This window comes from Sinohyriopsis cumingii, chromosome 1, assembly GCF_028554795.1.
Source record: "Sinohyriopsis cumingii isolate HCF-2022 chromosome 1, ASM2855479v2, whole genome shotgun sequence".
Classification (NCBI taxonomy): Eukaryota; Metazoa; Mollusca; class Bivalvia; order Unionida; family Unionidae; genus Sinohyriopsis; species Sinohyriopsis cumingii.
In genome coordinates this window covers 127,251,941-127,258,311 of record NC_142961.1, presented here as the reverse complement: position 1 = coordinate 127,258,311, position 6,371 = coordinate 127,251,941, and positions in this window count along the sequence as shown.

Genomic DNA, 6,371 nt, shown 5'->3' with positions numbered 1-6,371 from the left:
ATAGCAGTCTTTCTTGAACTAGTAAAAGCTTTTAACCTGGTCTTGACAAACCGATTGATTGCAAAACTAAACTACATCTGAATTACTGGACGCATGTTTAATTGGATTGCAAACTTTGTAGCATGTTGTAAAATTATAACCAGAGTAGGAAACACGCACTCCAAAAAATTCTCCCTTGAAAATGGAACACCACAAGGGAGCGTACTCAGTCCGTTACTCTTCAACCATATGATTAACGACCTTGACCTTAACCTAACCTCCATTAAAGTTAGTAACTCACAATTCGCCGACGACAGCGGCATCTTCAAAGCAGGGAACCTCGCAAGATAACTAGCAATTACAGAAATACTAAAAATGTTTAGGTAACATAGGGAGATGGGCAGGTAAATGGGGGTTTAAAATATCACGGGAAAAAACTGTAGCAATAATATTCACCCAAACCGATATAACAAATTAACCTACCCTACCCTCTAACCACAAAACCAACTGATCAAATATGTTACGGTAATAAGATTTTTAAGAGTGTACCTCGACAGCTACTTAACCTGGGAACACCATATATAGGAATACATGGCAATGAACAGGCTGATACATTCGCAAAAGGTAAGTTAGAATACCGCAACCGAGCCACACTTATATATAGCACTACAGAAGCTCAATACTTCACAAAAATTTATATCAATCAACAATGGCAAGAACACTGGAATTCTACCCATAAAGGTTGGAAACTTCACTCCATCCTAACAACAGTTAACAGTTCCATTAAACCACCCAAATGTAACAATGTTGAGCAAAATAATTAACCGAATAATGACAGGTAAAGCCAAATTAGCAAGCCGTTTTGGCAAATACATTAAATTCCAACTAGGAATAGCCAATTACTAAAAAGCACAAAAAGCAATTGGAACCCTCTATACCTTTCGAGAAATCCTAGACTTGAAAAACCCTCACATACAATTAACATCCCATAATATATTAAAATTCCTATTAAAAACAGAACTTCAAAATGGGAAATAACCAGCCGCAAACAATATTGTCAGGCAGTTAACATGAGTCGGGGGACTTTGACGCGTCTAACCAGACCAGACTTTATAGCAAAGAAACACGTCTCCAATTAACAAATATCAAATAACCTCCTCCACTAGACTTATCTCCATACAAAAACATGTATTCCAATTAAAAACCTAAAATAACAGCCATAATTAGAAGACAGATTAACAAACCTAAAATTAAGGAGATAAAACAAAAGTAAAGTTCAGATATCCTTGACACGTCCCAGCGACTCGAGTAATTCGGCAAATATACATGTCTTTTTAAAATAGAGTTAGCATGAAATAAAATAACAACACATAAATAAAGCAAAACAAATTCAACTATCATATTAGTAAACAGGCTAATAAATGTAAAAACTAGGGATTCAATAAGATCAGATGTCTTTGACATGTCACAGAGATCCGATGTTTCGGCAAATATATCTATCTTACTAAATTAAAACTTAGCCTGGACAAAAATAATAGCTCCGTCAATAAAACGGTGACAAAAAAAAACAAACAACTAAAACTCACAATAGGAACAATAACATGCATTAAGTTTTAATCTTTATTTAGCCATATATTTAATTATTTTATTTTTAATTTTAATTTTTTTTAAATTTTAATTTAATTTGCAACTTAGATTTGAATTTCAAAATAACATTTCTACCTCTACTTGCATGCTCTACTAATCTTAAACAGCATAGAATATTTTTCCAAAATATTTTTCCAAAATTCAATAAAAATCTTTAGAACATAAATTCGAAATGCTTGCATAGAGGAACCTTAAATCATCCTGGAAACAACGGACAACAGCCTGCCTTCCTGCACTTCTCCTCCCTTACTAATGTCAGTTACCAGTTATCAGCACGCAATGCAAGCATAAATGTTTCCGAATAAACACATGAGTGAGTGAGCACAATCCCCACTCATCCCATCAAGTGCAACATATTATTATTTCTAAAACATGAGAGTGTGTTGGGTCCATTCCCACCCATGTCAGACCTCCATTCAGGCAGTTACAGACCTATATGGACATAGGGCCCGATACTAAATTAACACTGCTCCTTCAGCACATACATGCCTGGGGATGAGGCACTGATTCTTTCCCCCAGGAACAATTAACAAGCCGCAGTGCGGTCATAAAGTGCGCGCACATTGTTGATTCAATACTAGATAGAGAGTCTAGTTACCCGGCGTTGTCTAGTCAACGCATACGAAGATGAATTTATTAAACGATTTAAAAGACAGTTGGTATAGGATGGTGGATGTAATCTATGTAGTATAAAGTTTTGTAGCTGAATGGAAGTATCGAGGTAGCCTGGACGCTGTGATCAGTCTGAAAAAGCGAGAGATCTGGTTAAAGACATGACAGAGCAAGAAGTAGAACAGTTAAGAGGCTTCGTTAAACCTCAATATGTGAGAGTTGGAACATTGAAGGAAGCACTTGATGGTGTGATCAAAGTGAAGTGCATTTTAGAACAAACAGAGAATTTGACAGAGTGGTCTTTTGTGAAGTGGGGATTAGACCAATTAAAGAAAGCTGAAGAAATGACGAAAAAGGTACTGAAAAGGGAGGTAAAGAAGATACAAGATAACTGGGCTAAGGAGAGAAAGGAAAAAATAACAGAAAGAAAAAAGACGACTTTGAAAGAGTGAATCAAAACTGGATAAAGGTTCAGGAAATGTTTAGATCAATGTGACATCCTGACTGGATGCGACAGAAGGAAGCGAAGTAGAAAGGAATACTAGAGAAAGTTAGAAGATGATGAAAAAGGTGGTGAAAATAAAAACAAGAAGAACCCAAAGGCCCTTTTCAGGGCCAATCATATGCTTCGAAAAGATTTGCTATATTTTAGTCATTCTATAGACGTTTATGTCTGTATGTTGTATGTTGTATGTTTCATATATATATATATATATATATATATATATATATATATATATATATATATATATATATATATTTGTGTGTGTGTATGTCTCCAGCCAAACGTTATGGCGTTTCTATCCCAGATATGTGGTCCCGACTGCGGTCAGCCACTTGCAACATTTTCAGTACCGTGACGTCACCTCACCTGCTCCATTCCTTTTATTGTTCCTATTTTAGCAGTAAGTCCCATTGTCCCAATACAACACCAAGACCTTTTTGACTGAGATTTACATTGTTCCTATAAATCTTGTCCCTATACAGCCCCGCCACCTTTTTGACTCGGATTTCCATAGACCATATACGGCCCCACTATACTACTAACATCATGCTATTGCTACGTATACAATGCGATATGATGCTCATTTGCATTTACTCCTGATGTGTATTATATGACGAATAGTTCCTTTTGCTTGGAATGTGTGATCGTGACAGCAGGTTATAAGTGTGTGCGTGTGTGTGTGTGTGTGTGTGTGTGTGTGTGTGATTTGGATTTTAATGAAACTTTAACAATTTCAGTCATAGTCCGCGAGGTATGGGCGTGTAGTAGTTACTTGCGTTGTCTGGCAATTGGGCATCATACCACAAACATGTAGCATCATGTCCCACCTAGTCAAATTAATTATCTAGACACCAGGTCTACCAGTCCTAACACTTATCTATTATTGCTGATCACCGAGAGTGGAAACTGCTATTACCATTTATTAAGTCTTTGGTATGACACAGCCGTGGATCGAACCTGCGACATCCCTCATCCGAAACGGACGCTCTAACCATTTAGACCATGATAACTGTCGATAATTTAACTTTTCAAAACAATTTATATTGGTGGGTTTATCCCTCCAATCAATAGATTTAGAGGAATAATTATCTTAAAATTTTAGTTTTGTTTGCTAAAATGTGAATTGAGGGTTTTGCCGCTGGAGGTTCCGTTATGCGTGATGTCGTGATATGACAGTTAAACCAGCTTGACGAAATAGGAAAAGATCGTGATTTTGTTTTCACTGGATGCCCGACGTGCACAAGAATACCTGAAAACGCAAGGGTTATCGATGAACATTAGTCATTCCCTGATACACCTTTGACACTCCATAAATATTCTTACATCAACTCGTTCTCATGTCGTCTTATCTGTTGATTACTTAAGCTAGTTGCCGAAAATTTGTCATTTAACAATTTGACGAATAAAAAGATACAAACGACCATGATCTACAGACCGATTACTATAGAAAATTATATGTAACAACTTCTTTGCTATGGCTGCACATTGGTTGCATGTATTAAATTTACATTAACATAGATCAATTTTCTGCTCTGTCCATGTTTGAAATACGACCATCTCATTGATTTTTGATATTTATATGATATTATATAATACGTTTAGCTGTGTTGTTTAAGATTTCAGAATGTCCTTAAACCTCGTGAATTAGTTTCAGAGATAAAACTGCTTATCCTTAGTAATAATTTACAAATCCTATACAATTGACAACACTTTAGTACGGTAATTCAAGGCAATCATGATACAATTACACCCAGTCTTAAGTTTGTTAACATCAGTAATTTCATCAGTAACGATACTCGTGAGAAAGCGAGGTATTGTGTCATGTTTATGTGATACTGATCCCCACTGTTATCTGTCCACCGCACTCAATCAGATACTAAGTTATCTGTAATGTCATATGTATCCGGTATACATGGGATTAAATGGGGTTCGCTGTGTTTATCTTTTAGTAACATATTACAAATGTTTTAGATTGCATACAGTCAAAATAATAGATCGCATGAAAGTGGAAACCTATTAGAGGTGGAATTTGTAATGTGAACAAGGTTTTATGTACTGTGATTCATTCTTTATAAAGATGACTGGATAAGTGAGTCCCTGGGTAGCGGATGGGACCATTAAATTTAGAATATATTGCAAACTCTGTATTTTACCTATAGTAAGCTGTGTATGTTTCTTTATAATTATTGTTTTGAGGGTGGAATGTTTTCTTTTTTATTTCTCAGGTCTATTCGCAAAGTTAATAATCTTCATTGACACTGGATATGTCTTTAGCAGCACATACATTTGATGTGAGGAAAATATATTTGATTCAGACCATTCTTTGAGCTAAAATGTATTCTGGAATGTATACTGTGATCAGAATATGCAGCCGTGATGGTTTATTATGAATGTGTTACTAAAGTGTATGTATATATGTATATTACAGGAGATGTCTTAATCTAAGTGATTAGAGCACCCGCCCCGATTGCAGTAGGTCGTGGGTTCGAACCTCGGCCGAGTCAGACTTATACAAATGGCACCAGCAGCTGACTCGTTTGGTTCTCAGCATTAAGATTTTAGTGTTAGGATGTGTTGGCCTCGTATCAGGATTCTGTGTCTGGATAGGACATGATGCTACGTGTCTGGGGTATAATGCCCCACTGCTAGACATCACCATAAACTGTCACATCGTAGCGATATGATTGAAAAAATATTAAAGCTATGGTAAAAATAAAACACACACATGTATGTATGTATGTATGTATGTATGTATCTATGTACGTACGTACGTACGTACCTACGTACGTACGTATGTATGTATGTATGTATGTATGTATGTATGTATGTATGTATGTATGTAATGTATTGCAACTTAACTCATTTGGGATCAAAATTATAGTATATTGTTATAAATGATATATGTAATAAACTAAATTGAAATGGTCCAGGTGAACAGAACGTTTGGGATAAAGAACACCTTAATATCCAAGGTTTATTTAATTGAAATCATATACAGAAAGAATGGCAATCATTTGTAACTGAAAATGTATTGAGGAAATTCCCTGCATGGAACATATATCGCCACCAACATCAATAACTTGCCAGTTAAACAGGCATGTTTTATACTAGTGGAACGAAACAAAACAAATGAAAATAAAAGAAATGAAAAGATAGAGAACAAAAACGATTTTCTTAAATATTTCTTCATACTGATATTCTGTATGTACTCAGCTGAACAAACATGGTCCACCAGTGATAATTTAATCTTTTGATCAACTCATGGTAGGTACAAACCTTTAGTATTATATCTTTATGGATCAATTGAGGTAAAAAAAAATTCAATCTTGTCAGCGATAATTTAAAGACGTAATTATGATGAATACGAGGTATAGTCATATCAGCAGTAGATACTTGCGACTTTTACGCAAAATTATCACATTTGAATTTTAAAAAATATATCTTCTTTAATGGGGAAATGTCTCGACTGCGTCCTGCTCTATCAACAATTTTTATCTGCCTTTTGCTATATTAATATAAATCTATCCTAATCAAAACAGAGTGTACCACCCTCATATTTCTATCTTTTTCAAAAATATATATGTGTCACAGACATTTTATAATACTTTTATTATTCAAAAACAATTCA